The sequence below is a fragment of the Triticum aestivum genome, chromosome 3D, assembly GCF_018294505.1.
Source record: "Triticum aestivum cultivar Chinese Spring chromosome 3D, IWGSC CS RefSeq v2.1, whole genome shotgun sequence".
Lineage (NCBI taxonomy): Eukaryota > Viridiplantae > Streptophyta > Magnoliopsida > Poales > Poaceae > Triticum > Triticum aestivum.
The window spans coordinates 403,504,214-403,519,329 of NC_057802.1; the positions used below are offsets into that span (position 1 = coordinate 403,504,214).

The window sequence follows — 15,116 nt, forward strand, 5'->3', positions numbered from 1 at the left end:
AGATATTCCTGTGGTGCCTACACCGACTGGGGAGGAAGTTAATGATGATGATCATGAAGCTTCGGATCAAGTTACTGCTGAACTTCGAAGGTCCACAAGGACACGTTCCGCACCAGAGTGGTACGGCAACCCTGTCCTGGAAATCATGTTGTTAGACAACGGTGAACCTTTGAACTATGAAGAAGCGATGGCGGGCCCGGATTTCGACAAATGGCCAGAAGCCATGAAATCCGAGATAGGATCCATGTATGAAAACGAAGTATGGACTTTGACTGACTTGCCCGATGATCGGCGAGCCATAGAAAATAAATGGATCTTTAAGAAGAAGACAGACGCGGATGGTAATGTGACCATCTATAAGGCTCGACTTGTCGCTAAGGGTTATCGACAAGTTCAAGGGGTTGACTACGATGAGACTTTCTCACCCGTAGCGAAGCTGAAGTCCGTCTGAATCATGTTAGCAATTGCCGCATTCTATGATTATGAGATATGGCAAATGGACGTCAAAACGGCATTCCTTAACGGTTTTCTTAAGGAAGAATTGTATATGATGCAGCCGGAAGGTTTTGTCGATCCTAAGAATGATAACAAGGTATGCAAGCTCCAGCGCTCCATCTATGGACTGGTGCAAGCATCTCGGAGTTGGAACATTCGTTTTGATGAGATGATCAAAGCGTTTGGGTTTACACAGACTTATGGAGAAGCCTGTGTTTACAAGAAAGTGAGCGGGAGCACTGTAGCATTTCTCATATTATATGTGGATGACATACTATTGATGGGAAATGATATAGAATTCTTGGAAAGTATAAAGGCCTACTTGGATAAGTGTTTTTCAATGAAGGACCTTGGAGAAGCTGCTTATATATTAGGCATCAAGATCTATAGAGATAGATCAAGACGCCTCATTGGTCTTTCACAGAGTACGTACCTTGACAAGATATTGAAGAAGTTCAATATGGATCAGTCCAAGAAGGGGTTCTTGCCTGTATTGCAAGGTGTGCAATTGAGCACGGCTCAATGCCCGACCACGGCAGAAGATAGAGAAAAGATGAGTGTCATCCCCTATGCCTCGGCCATAGGGTCTATTATGTATGCCATGCTGTGTACCAGACCTGATGTAAACCTTGCCGTAAGTTTGGTAGGAAGGTACCAAAGTAATCCCGGCATGGAACACTGGACAGCGGTCAAGAATATCCTGAAGTACCTGAAGAGGACTAAGGATATGTTTCTCGTTTATGGAGGTGACGAAGAGCTCGTCGTAAAGGGTTACGTCGATGCTAGCTTCGACACGGATCTGGATGACTCGAAGTCACAAACCGGATACATGTATATTTTGAATGGAGGGGCAGTAAGCTGGTGCAGTTGCAAGCAAAGCGTCGTGGCGGGATCTACATGTGAAGCGGAGTACATGGCAGCCTCAGAGGCAGCGCAAGAAGCAATCTGGATGAAGGAGTTCATTACCGACCTAGGGGTGATTCCCAATGCGTCGGGCCCGATGACTCTCTTGTGTGACAACACTGGAGCTATTGCCCTTGCGAAGGAGCCCAGGTTTCACAAGAAGACCAGGCATATCAAGCGTCGCTTCAACTCCATTCGTGAAAGTGTTCAAAATGGAGACATAGATATTTGTAAAGTACATACGGACCTGAATGTAGCAGATCCGTTGACTAAACCTCTCCCTAGAGCAAAACATGATCAACACCAGGACGCTATGGGTGTTCGATTCATCACAATGTAACTAGATTATTGACTCTAGTGCAAGTGGGAGACTGTTGGAAATATTCCCTAGAGGCAATAATAAATGGTTATTATTATATTTCTTTGTTCATGATAATTGTCTATTGTTCATGCTATAATTGTGTTATCCGGAAATCGTAATACATGTGTGAATACATAGACCATAACGTGTCCCTACTAAGCCTCTAGTTGACTAGCTCGTTGATCAACAGATAGTCATGGTTTCCTGACTATGGACATTGGATGTCATTGATAACGGGATCACATCATTAGGAGAATGATGTGATGGACAAGACCCAATCCTAAGCATAGCATAAAAGATCGTGTAGTTCGTTTGCTAGAGCTTTTCCAATGTCAAGTATCTTTTCCTTAGACCATGAGATCGTGTAACTCCCGGATGCCGTAGGAGTGCTTTGGGTGTACCCAACGTCACAACGTAACTGGGTGACTATAAAGGTACACTACGGGTATCTCTGAAAGTGTCTGTTGGGTTGACACGGATCGAGACTGGGATTTGTCACTCCGTATGACGGAGAGGTATCTCTAGGCCCACTCGGTAATGCATCATCATAATGAGCTCAATGTGACTAAGGAGTTAGCCACGGGATCATGCATTACGGTACGAGTAAAGTGACTTGCCGGTAACGAGATTGAACAAGGTATTGGGATACCGACGATCGAATCTCGGGCAAGTAACGTACCGATTGACAAAGGGAATTGTATACGGGATTGATTGAATCCTCGACATTGTGGTTCATCCGATGAGATCATCGTGGAACATGTGGGAGCCAACATGGGTATCCAGATCCCGCTGTTGGTTATTGACCGGAGAGGCGTCTCGGTCATGTCTGCATGTCTCCCGAACCCGTAGGGTCTACACACTTAAGGTTCGGTGACGCTAGGGTTGTAGAGATATTAGTATGCGGAAAGCCGAAAGTTGTTCGGAGTCCCGGATGAGATCCCGGACGTCACGAGGAGTTCCGGAATGGTCCGGAGGTGAAGAATTATATATGGGAAGTCCAATTTCGGCCACCGGGAAAGTTTCGGGGGTTATCGGTATTGTACCGGGACCACCGGAAGGGTCCCGGGGGTCCACCGGGTGGGGCCACCTATCCCGGAGGGCCCCATGGGCTGAAGTGGGAAGGGAACCAGCCCTTAGTGGGCTGGGGCGCCCCCCCATGGGCCTCCCCCTGCGCCTAGGGTTGGAAACCCTGGGGTGGGGGGCGCCCCACTTGGCTTGGGGGGGAAGCCACCCCCCTTCCCCCTTGGCCGCCGCCCCCCCTTGGAGATCTGATCTCCCAGGGTCGGCGCCCCCCCCCCCAGGGGTCCCTATATATAGTGGGGGGGAGGGAGGGCAGCAGTACCACAGCCCCTGGCGCCTCCCTCCCCCCTGCAACACCTCTCCCTCTCACAGAAGCTTGGCGAAGCCCTGCCGAGATCCCGCTACTTCCACCACCACGCCGTCGTGCTGCTGGATCTCCATCAACCTCTCCTTCCCCCTTGCTGGATCAAGAAGGAGGAGACGTCGCTACTCCGTACGTGTGTTGAACGCGGAGGTGCCGTCCGTTCGGCACTCGGTCGTCGGTGATTTGGATCACGGCGAGTACGACTCCATCAACCCCGTTCATTGGAACGCTTCCGCTCGCGATCTACAAGGGTATGTAGATGCACTCCTTTCCCCTCATTGCTAGTATACTCCATAGATGGATCTTGGTGATGCGTAGGAAATTTTAAAATTCTCCTACGATCCCCAACATCCCCTCCCCGAGAACCAATCCCCTCCTTCCCTCGTCTCTGCACCCGAGCCCCTCCCTCACCTACTTGGACCCAAGCTCACGCGATGCCTAAGTCATGGTGCTCCGCGCCAGCAGATGGAGTAGGCGAAAGCTCCTCCTCCAACGGTTCTTAGGACCACCGCAGACGCTCTCTGGGCCCGTCAGCGTCGACAGCAGCCGGTTCCTCCGCCAAGGAGGATGTCGTCATCTCCTCCAGTGACGCGGAGGACCATGCACTGTCGTGGCAGCCGCAAGAGCCGACGCCTTAGCCACCCCGACTCCTCAAGGAGACCGCTTTGACGGACGAATATTTTGTCTATTGGATCAAGATAATGATGGAGCGGTCGCTCTGTTACATGGGGTCGTCGCCGCCATCGCCAGCGCGCGTGAAGGAGCAGCCGTCGTCCCCGCCGCCCCACCGCGTGAAGCCCGAGCCGGCGTCCATGCTCCTGGCGGTGAAGGAGGAGCCGCCCTCGCCCTGGCACAATCGTGGCGTCCAGATCGGACGTCGCATGAAGGAGGAGCAGGCCTCGCCCCGCACCACTGCGGCATCCAGATCGGACGCCGGGTCAAGGAGGAGCCTGCGTCCCTGCCATGCATGGCTTGGATGAAACACTCGCAGCCTGTAGGCCTAGATCCAGGCAAGATGAAGTGCCCCTGCGCCGCCCTACCGTCAAAGCTCGCCGGGACAGATGCCACGCTGCCCGGAACGGACGTCGCCACTCCAGATTTGGCCTCACGAGTGCGCCACTCCATGCGACCGCACGCAGCACTCCGAGGGGGCCCCACCGCCACCGTCCTCGGGAGCCTTGAGGGCTTGCTCGACGACCCTCTCTAATGGTGACAAGGGGAGGAAGTGGCGATGCCCAATCTACTCTCCACCCAAGTCGCCCTCTGGGAGCGATGCAGGATCCTGGGGAGCGTTTCTTGATCCTTGATTCCTCTGTAATGCAGTCCTTGATATGCGATTTTAATCTTTCAAAGTGCATCTAATCCCCTGGGTGGTTTTGGTAATTCATGTCAATATATATATATATCATTAAACTAATGCCTATTCAAAGAATATTTCAGGAAAGTTCATTTTAGGTGCAACTTGGGAAGTGAAATTGGACCCCTCAAAATGGTAAGGACAAGTGTTGGTTTATGCCTCAAGACTCTTCATTTTATAGCTAAGTGATCAAAGATCACATTGAGTCCGTAGGTATGTCGACACTATTGAAAGGGGACGAGGTTGAAAAAATGATAGTTCATTACTCAAGTGCTGAGAGATCAAACTCCAAAAGCCTCATACAAAATTACAAGCTTCCATTGTATCAAACCAAAAATGCTAATCTGACTCATCGAACCATTTCTATCAGAGTCACAGAGCCAAAAAGATATAGTCGTTGTCCTAAACCCTAGTTGTATCGGTCTCACCAAGATGCCCATTCGGACTCACCGAAGCAATTGTGCCAACCTTTTATAATTCATTCGGAATTTTGGAATGGTCTCAGTCGGTGACACTAACTGAAGCGTTCAAAATTTCTTAGGCCATCGCATGTCGGAACCACCGATTAGTCTCACCCGGTGTGACCGAACGATCCAAAGTTCTCACCTTCTGTATATATCAGGTCTGGCCGAGTAAACCAGTCGGTCTCAGCGATGTGTGCAAAAATGTGTGTAACCGTCAATTTTTTGTCGTGCCTATATATACCCACCCACTCCACCATTGTCTCTCGAAGCAAACACCACTCATATCCATATTTTTGAAAGGGAGCTCCGCTTCCTTGTGCTGATTTCAAATGGGATTCCACTCTAACCATTAATCCTTTGACTTCTAATCACCTTATTGCTTTAAACTCAAATCATCTCCTACCAAAGCCAAAATCTATGAGAGTTTGAGTGTTGAGGAGATTATCTTTTGAAGCACAAGAGCAAGGAGTTCATCATCAACACCATATATTACCTTTTGGAGGGTGGTGCCTTCTAGATCGGCTAGGTGTTTTTGGAAGTTTCCAATTGTTGTGAAGAAGCCCAAAAAGTTTGTGAGGGCTTGGAGATCGCCTACTTCGTGAAGATCTAACCGAGTGAGGCTAGTCCTTCATGGGCGTAAACCATTGTGGGATAGGAAAGATGGCTTCTTCGTGGGCATGAGCCCTTCGTGGATTCAATTCCTCCATGGAATCTCGCAACCGAGATATTCGTGATCTTAGATTCTCTGTGGATCGAAGCCTCCAACAACGTGGACATATATAACACCACCTATCTAAATTACGGGTCAAAAATCTTCACCGTGTCAACATTGTGTGTGCGTATCTCTAAACTCAACCTTTTAGTTACTAGCACTTGCATGTCTTTACTTCCCGCTACCTATACTCTAGACGAGGAGGAAGTTGTCGTGAATGCTAGGTCAATAATGGACGCACTTTGATAAGTGAAAACCATGGTGTTTAAGTGTGGGGCCATCCGTAGGGATAATGCCTTCGCAAACAGCTTCGCGATGAGGTGGATGAGACTGATCGAGCAATGATCGAAGAAGGACGACGTGTCTTGCTTCTTGAGTAGCAAGGTGATGAGCGCCTCGTTCAGCCATTGAAATCGTCGTCCATTGAGAGAGTGAAGTTTAGCAAAGACGTCGCAAAAATCGTGCTTGATGACATCCCAAGCGCTGCAAAGGAACTCGACGTTGGAACCATCACGGCCCAGCACTTTGCCCAGAGGCAAGCTCTTGATGGCAGTCCGGATTTCCTCCTCTGAGAACGACTCATCAAAGTCCGACAACACAAATGGTCCAACCTGCACGATAGAGAAGTCGAGGGAGAAACGCGGCGCCTCGGCAGTGCCAAGGATGTTGGTGAAGTGCCGAAAATCCGCATCTACCATACCAATGTTATCAAAAAGCAAATCCACATACTTATTAGAGGTAATTTAAGGAATTTTTTCGTCATGGGAGCCATGGCCCTCCGTCTCTGACCTGAGTCCGACCGTAGATGCTTTTACCAAGCTTGTGGACGGGCAGCGTCACTTTTGCAAGTTTGAGAATGAATAGTGTGACAAGTTTGTGACCTACAGATGATATTACCTCAATTTTGAGCATGACAGCACAGCTGCGAGCCAGCTCTCACGCATGGACTGGAAGCAGCAAGCTCAATGTATGTATCGTACGTGACTGCTTTCAGTTTCACCCACCAGTTCTTACGATTTACCGGCCGCGCGCGCCATGGCCGCCCTGCCTCTGCGGCGCCAGCAGCTATCCCGGGGGGCGCTCCGCTCTCAAGTCTCAAATCACACCGGTACACGACACGGGGTGGCACGTCGGTGTGACAAGACGTAGAGCCGTTCTGCTTTTCGCGGGGCCCGGCGGGCCGTCGACTTTTCTTGCTTCATGGCGGAGGATTTCATTCATTCATCGGCTTGCGTCATCGCCTGGGCTCTATGCTCTTCTCTCCCTCTTTTTCTTCGGATACGTTCAATCAAACTCGGACGCCGATAAGTGCCACACGTGTGGGTGTTAGGAGATCTGCCCACACATTTTATGTGGTGTATAAGAGGAACAGCCCACACATCTACGTGTGGGCAAAAAAAGTAATGCCCACACATCTCTTTTTTTCCCTTCCGATTCCTCTCACACGCGTGCGTGTGGGCGAAATAGATAACGCCCACACGCCCCGTACGTCAGGCCTCGTACCTCGTGGTCCCGCACGCCCGCGTGACAGTCACCGCGCGTCCCGCAGTTGCCATGGTCCAGACACTCATCCATATTCGTTTAACTACAGTTGCCATGTCGCTGAACTTCGGTTTCCATGTCGGACAACTACAGTTGCCATGGTTGCTCAACTGCAGTTGCCATGTACATGGTCTGATCTACTGCAGTTGCCATGATTTCAAAACTTTAGGAGTTGCCACCCACTAACACTAGGCAGTTGCCATGAAGCACTACAAAAAGGCATGGCAAAAAAACATGTTCGTGTAAAAGAGAGAGTTGCCATGTGCTCACAAGCACGCTAGGGCAGTTGCCATGTAAAAGAAAGAGTTGTCATCTGCTTACGTGCACGCTACGGCAGTTGCCATGTACCATGCAAAAACACATGGCAACTCGGGTAAAAAGAGTTGCCGTCTGCTTACAAGCAAAGCTAGGGCAGTTGCCATGTACCTGCAGAAACACATGGCAACTGTCAGCTTTGGGTGTGAGCTAGGAGACGTGCGTGTGGGTGAAATGATAAACGCCCACACACCAACCCCTCTACGTGCGTGAAACTAGTGTGTGGGCGAATTGCTAAACGCCCACACACCAGTCCCCAATGTGATGAAAAAAAGACGTGTGGGCGACGGGATAAATGACCACACACCAGCTTAGTCCTACGTGGCACACAAAACTGCTAAAACACGCCAAGATTCGTGCAGAATTGGTTGGACGAGGATCCATGCGTGTGGACGAGTTATCAGACGCCCACATTAGTGTTTTCAAACTCTTTTTTAAGGACCAGAGTGGAGCTGGTCGTCATGGCCCGTGTAGGAATCGGAGTTCACGTGCGACGAAAAGACACCAAAGTGAACAGTGGAGTGGTGGTGTAGCTTTGAGAGCGGCAGGATGGCCGGATGGGCTTGGATGTTTTTTCCTCCGAGAGTGGATGATATTTCTCCATTGCTTATTAGTATGCAGAACATGCCAACAGAACATGTCAATTTTTAATAGTCCGATGTCACGTATGGTTGTAGTACAACATGTCAATTTTTGATACTCTGATGGCATGCATGATAAAGTAGCCCGACGCTATGAATGGGATCGAGATGTATTTTCGTAGAGATAGTTTTCGATGCATGTGATTGTATGGACTTAAGGATTTGTTAATGAGATGCCCGACTATGAAAGCGGACATTTAAAGGGTGACTGATTACTATGCACGGATGCATCCGGATATGTCCGCGGGCGGTCAGAGGGTCGGACTTGCCAAGATCAGTTGTATATGCTTTGGAAAAGAGGGGCTTGGAGAAAGATTTCCAGCGTGGGGGCTTGGAGAAGGAGCAGAACAACAGCGAGGTAGGGGAAAGTAGAAGAGCAGCAGCAGTAGGGATTCAGAGAGGAAGCGAGCTTGGAGAAGGATAGCAGCGGGGAGAGTTGTAGACGAGCAGCAGCAGGGGCACGGGGAAGAAGGAGCAGCAGACAGGGATTCAGAGAAGCGGGGAAGAAGGGAAGAAGAAGCAGCGGCGGTGTGTCTGGCCGGGCGCGCCGGCTGGAGGGAGATGTCGCGCGAGGTGGGCACTGGTGGCTGGCGCTGTGATGGATAGATGATGGTGTGGGTGGTGGATGGCGCGGGTGATGGTGGAGCGAGGTCGCGGAGGCGCGCCGCCACGATGGCCTGGCCGTGGCGGCGGCCGGAGGTGGGAGAAGAAGTGGTGAGGGGGAGAGAGATGGAGATGCCAGGCTCGATTGCAATGGAGATGCAGCTAGGGATTTTGATCCCCTCCCGATCAGATCTAAACGTTTTCACATTGGCCCTCCTTCTTCCTTCTTTCTTCCCAAGTTGGTCCTCCCATCTTTAGTTTGGCCCCTCGGTTACTTCTTTCCTTCACGCTCAGCTCCTTGACTCCATCACTTGATCATTTGTAGTAGAAGAGTTTTGTGCCTTATCGCACTTTTCTGCAAAATAAACAAGTGACTAGTCAACAATCCTTTTATATGATTTTCATGCAATATTCGATAATTCTTAGCAAGAATAGATGGACACATCTCAAGAAATGGTGAATATGTGTGTCAAAATTATATATATGAAATGTGCTTATCAAGTTCCCCCACACTTAAATCTTTGCTTGTCCTCAAGCAAAGGAATATGACAAGAGCAAGATAGTGAATAGTGAACTGAATAGAAAATGTCAAGTGAAGTAGATCTCTAAACAGTGCATGCTTCAGACTTGGTTAGTGAAAATTAATGGTTAGGAGTGCTACAAAGCAATAGGACACTAGTAAACTCAATCATTTTATACTTTTACAATGATAAAAGAAGATTAACAAGTTCAAATGCTGATTGTGCCAAAAGGTTCCTAAAGAGAGCATGATCCCAAGAGACACCTATTACTAGGAACATAACATTGTGGTAAAACCAGGGGCGGACCTAGGACAAAAATGTCCCGGTGTCCCATATAGTCCTTATTTTATTCGGGGATAATTTCTTTTTTGCGGCGGCCTCTCTCAGCAGCTATAATAGATAATATTCCACCGCGGATTGATGGAATTTGAAAGTTTTTGCTGAATTTAAGGAGTTCATAGCAGTTACCGTATCATAGTGTTGAGGCTCTCCAACAACATTTGTTATGCGATCATGAAGATTTCATGGGCGATTTAAAACCGTGCCTGTAGTAAATGATTTGCATAGAAATAAGAGTCCACAATTTAAAACGGTTGATAATAAAAATGCTTACCAAAATAGCAAAATGAAGTGTTTCACTTGAAATACTATATATGCAGAAAGCTCCAAAGTATGTAAACAAAGATGATGGGTAAATTGGAAAATCACCATGCAAACCTGGAAAATTCCAGTACTCAAATTCTCAAATAGATGTGAATCACAATAAAATTTTGGAATATCATAGTAATCCAATTCTCAAACAGATGGGAATCACTCCCCAAATTTGGAAATACCGTAACCTAATTCTCAATAGCAACACCGTTTTTGATATTAAAAACCCTAGCCATAGTTCGAGTCAATGGGAAGAAAGATCAAAGAAAACAGAGGCTTGGACTTGAAATAGATGAGGAAGTTACCTTGCCATGATTTTTCTCCAGCGATCGAGGGAAAAGCGGCGTGCCACCACGCAATGGTGAGTGGCGGGTCAACCTACAAGACAGGGCGAGGCCATGAGGACTGGGTGCGGGAGGAGGCGAAAAACCAGAAGGCAATACACGCAGATCCACAGAGAGCGGATCGATCGATCAGATTGAACTAACTCTCGTGAGGGCATGACCGCATGGGCCGTTAGATGGGCCACGCGAGCGCTCAGTCGCTGGTGGTGTCTTCCGGTGTCCAACAACAAATTTTACCGGTGTCACACGTCTACATGGGCTATATATATAGCGTAGTCAGAAAAATTACCCGGTGTCCTGTGACACCGGTTGGTCTTACGTAGGTCCGCCCCTGGGTAAAACCACTTATTGAAATTGAAACGCACTTGATAATATATTATCAATCTCACCAAAGGAACATACCACCGATCCCGAGAACATGGTATACACCTGGCTCGACCAATTGTTAGGTTTTTTTTAATTGTCTCCCCAAAGGAACACACCACCGATCCAGAGAACATGGTATACACCTGGTTCGACAATTACATTTTTATTATTTATTTATTACTGTCCAAGCTACCAGATTTCACATGCCACCGATCCCGAGAACATGACATGCTACTGTTAGGTAGATCAGATAATTATTCGCTATAAAATATGCCTTTTTTAATGAACAAACACAAGAATCATCACTCAACCAGGTCTGGTCCAGAGAACATAGCATGCTAATCCATAGTGGTGAAATGATTGCTCTGAATGGGAACACACTTCGCACAAATTCAGCATCTAAACATGGTGATCTAGGTATCATAGTAAATGCAGAAAATGACGAAGTTTTCTAGTGTACTAGGGATTTGAGCACTCAAAACTAATAACTTTCACTAATTTCAGCAAAGCAAGCAATATGTAGATCACTAGTTTACAAGGCATTCAACAATCAGTTCTCATGTTCACATCAAGCACAATATGTCAAATAAAATTCAGTGGGACATCATTTAAGAAATGGCTCAAGCAACTCAAATATCAAATGATTTCAGCATTATCAACGGATGATATATTCAGATTGGGGTCATGAAACAGCTCACCGGGCTTTGATAGTGTAGCATTCGCTAGATCATCTCACCAACTGCAGCTCTTATCCTTTGCTTCCTCGTGCATGCTCCAGCTTCACTCTTCTTCATGTGTGCCCCCTTGCTTCTCCTCATCCCCATGCTCTGAGTCCACCAGGGTCCCAAGGAATGTCACCTCGAACCTGGTCAGCATGAAGTGAACGACGCAGAAACAAAAACCTGAAAGAATACTACACAAAAGAGACGATGCAAGCGGTAGGGATAATACCCTCCAAGTCATCAATCGAGTATCCAATTACATAAGCATAGCTATAAAGAACATGACGAGTATGATAGGAATCAGCAAGCTCAATACTAACATGAGGATGATATTTATCATTAAGCATAGGTTTGGCATGAGGAAAATAAGTGTGATCATCATTAATATGAGCAATGCCGCCAACAGTGTATGTATCATCGTATCCAAGCATATGAGTTTTCAAATCAATCTTAAGTGATGGAATCATGTAATGCAAGGTAGTAGCAAAGAAACTATACGGACGCATGACATCAAGAGGATTAGGTAGACCTGGCACATCACGCTCTTGTATGATAATAGGCAAATGAATCTCAGGTTCTCCATCTTCAACTGCATCAGCTTATTTTACTTCTTTGGGAGAGAAAGACATTGGATCTTCAAGTTGATCACTTGGGCATTTGAGCTCTAGATCATCTTGTTCCTTGGCTTCAAGTACATCTTCAATCTGAGGTCTCTCTTCCTCTGGACTCTTGCTATCTTGCTCAGCTGAATGTGACGGTGTTTAAACCTCACACACCTCAAGGGATATCCCAGCAACACTCAGCTCAAGGAGGGAAGAGATAGTACTGCCAGCGTTGATGTTCTTCTCAATCTTCCTTACTTCTTCCACTAGCTCCTTCCCACTCTTGATCTTCTTCATTTCCTCTAGTATAACCTTCCTAATAGGATCATCCTCGGCACTCCAAGTGAACTCGAGACTCAAAAGTGTGAGCTTGTCTATGTCATCGAACTCATCTTGTGTGGGCACTTGCACATGAGATTGCACAACAGGTGCTGGAGTTGTTGGTTGACCAAATGGAGGACCATTTAACTCCATTGGACACATCTCCTGGTGCTGCGGTATATGAGTAGGAGGTGAATAAAACTGTTGTGGTGCATGGTTGTGGCTCTCCTCATTATACCTAATTCCCTGCAATGGATAACTAGAGGCAAACGATGAGATCTCAGGGTTGTTGTTCCTATATGACATATTCGGGTTTTCAGGCCACCCATGTGAGTAATTGTTTTGGTATGAGCTATGCTCTTGAGCGAAGCTCATGCCAAAACAATCTGGAGGGTGAGAGTAACCATGCTGACATTCAGCGGGTGAATGGCCCTGAAATCCACAAATATGGCATGTAGGAGCAACATAAGGATGACCTCTAGAATAAGGGTCATAAGAGCTAGGCCTATCCTCAAAAACTACTTCTCGCTGCCGAGCTAAATCATCTAATCGATGGGAAATCTTACTTATCAGGTCTTGAATACTTTCCGTGCTATTTGTAGTGTTGCTCGCATAAGCATGATGATCTGAATAGTAAGCCATATCTGAGAAGATGCAATAACCTGCAGAATGACAAAGCAAAGAAAGAGAAAATAACTTGAACAAGGGTTAGGGGTTAGAGATATATCACACATATATAGCACAAAGGGAAAAACAAGAAAACCCTAGTCTATAACCTCACACAATCGCTCGACAATAGTCCCCGGCAACGGCGCCAAAATGATCTATTGTGAGTGTAGTGGGGTTTTTACGCCCAAAACTACGGGTGTCGTGTTCTCCTCAGGGACTAGGCGACGACAACTATGCTCAGCTAAAGCTAGGTAATACAATATTGGGTGATGAAAGCAGAACATTAAATCTAGACTAAGTAAGATCATCAACAAAGGAAATGACACAGAAACAAAGGGAGGTTCAGATTGTACTTTCAGTCTTTTTGGTATTATCGTTTTACTTGAGAAAGTAGACACTGACACAAGCATACAAATATGACCAAAGGGAAACAACAATACTAGAACACATATATTTATCTAACAAGTGTATGACAGAGAGAAGAAACAAGATAATGGATAGGGATGAAAATGCTTCATGTCACAACAAATATTACAGGTACAGAGCTAATACAGAGACTGAAAATTAAATGATCTCACAACTGACTACCATAGAGATGAACTAGCTAACATGGTTTACATCACAAAACACACATGTATTTATATAGCACATGTACTGGAGCTAACACATGGACAACTGAATAAATTTCTGCAGTAAGGAGAACAAACACATAAGAGATCTCACACATACAGTAGCAGAATACTAATTAACACATGACAAGTACGAACTGAACATATAGCAGATTACATGCACTTATAGAATATGAATATTACAAAGCTTCTTACTTCTCAAATTACAGAGTATTCAGAGAGAGAAAGGGAGAGAAGGCAGCAGCAAAAAGGTGTAGGAGAAGAGAAGCAGCAGCAGAGGCATGGGCAAGAAGAGAGCAGCAGCAGGAGAAGAAGCAGAGCAAGGGAAGGAGCAGCAGCAAGACGGAGGAGAGGAGCAGCAGCAGGAAGTTGAGGAGAAGAAGCATCAGCGTGGGGGCTTGGAGAAGGAGCAGAACAACAGCGAGGTAGGGGAAAGTAGAAGAGCAGCAGCAGTAGGGATTCAGAGAGGAAGCGAGCTTGGAGAAGGATAGCAGCGGGGAGAGTTGTAGACGAGCAGCAGCAGGGGCACGGGGAAGAAGGAGCAGCAGACAGGGATTCAGAGAAGCGGGGAAGAAGGGAAGAAGAAGCAGCGCGGTGTGTCTGGCCGGGCGCGCCGGCTGGAGGGAGATGTCGCGCGAGGTGGGCACTGGTGGCTGGCGCTGTGATGGATAGATGATGGTGTGGGTGGTGGATGGCGCGGGTGATGGTGGAGCGAGGTCGCGGAGGCGCGCCGCCACGATGGCCTGGCCGCGGCGGCGGCCGGAGGTGGGAGAAGAAGTGGTGAGGGGGAGAGAGATGGAGATGCCAGGCTCGATTGCAATGGAGATGCGGCTAGGGATTTTGATCCCCTCCCGATCAGATCTAAACGTTTTCACATTGGCCCTCCTTCTTCCTTCTTTCTTCCCAAGTTGGTCCTCCCATCTTTAGTTTGGCCCCTCGGTTACTTCTTTCCTTCACGCTCAGCTCCTTGACTCCATCACTTGATCATTTGTAGTAGAAGAGTTTTGTGCCTTATCGCACTTTTCTGCAAAATAAACAAGTGACTAGTCAACAATCCTTTTATATGATTTTTATGCAATATTCGATAATTCTTAGCAAGAATAGATGGACACATCTCAAGAAACGGTGAATATGTGTGTCAAAATTATATATATGAAATGTGCTTATCACACAACCTCACCCGGACCGAAAACCGCATACGGACTTCATCCGAACTGCGTCGTGACATCGCCCGATACAGAGGCGCCGCACACCCCTTGTGCTTCACTGATGAGGTAATGGAACACTAGTTCCCAGAAGGGTTTAAACCCGTGAACATTGAATCATACGATGGAATGACAGATCCCGCAGTATGGATTGAAGATTTTTTTTTCTCCATATCCACATGGCTCGCGGTGATGATCTCCATGCCATCAAGTAACTCCCGCTAAAATTAAAGGGACCAGCTCGACACTGGCTGAACGGCCTCCCAGAAAACTCCATTGGTAGCTGGGAAGATTTGGAAGATGCCTTTA

The 15,116-nt window shown here is 47.3% G+C and overlaps 1 long non-coding RNA gene across 1 annotated transcript; it reads right to left on the reverse strand.

The window, feature by feature from the left end:
- Window positions 1-8,158: 8,158 nt before the first annotated feature.
- On the reverse strand, window positions 8,159-14,690 carry LOC123079199 (uncharacterized). The gene is made up of 4 exons (XR_006437888.1): window positions 11,358-14,690; window positions 10,255-10,327; window positions 9,767-9,843; window positions 8,159-9,132 (listed from the first exon to the last, which is right to left on the reverse strand). It is a non-coding gene; the product is annotated as an uncharacterized lncRNA (long non-coding RNA).
- Window positions 14,691-15,116: the final 426 nt, after the last annotated feature.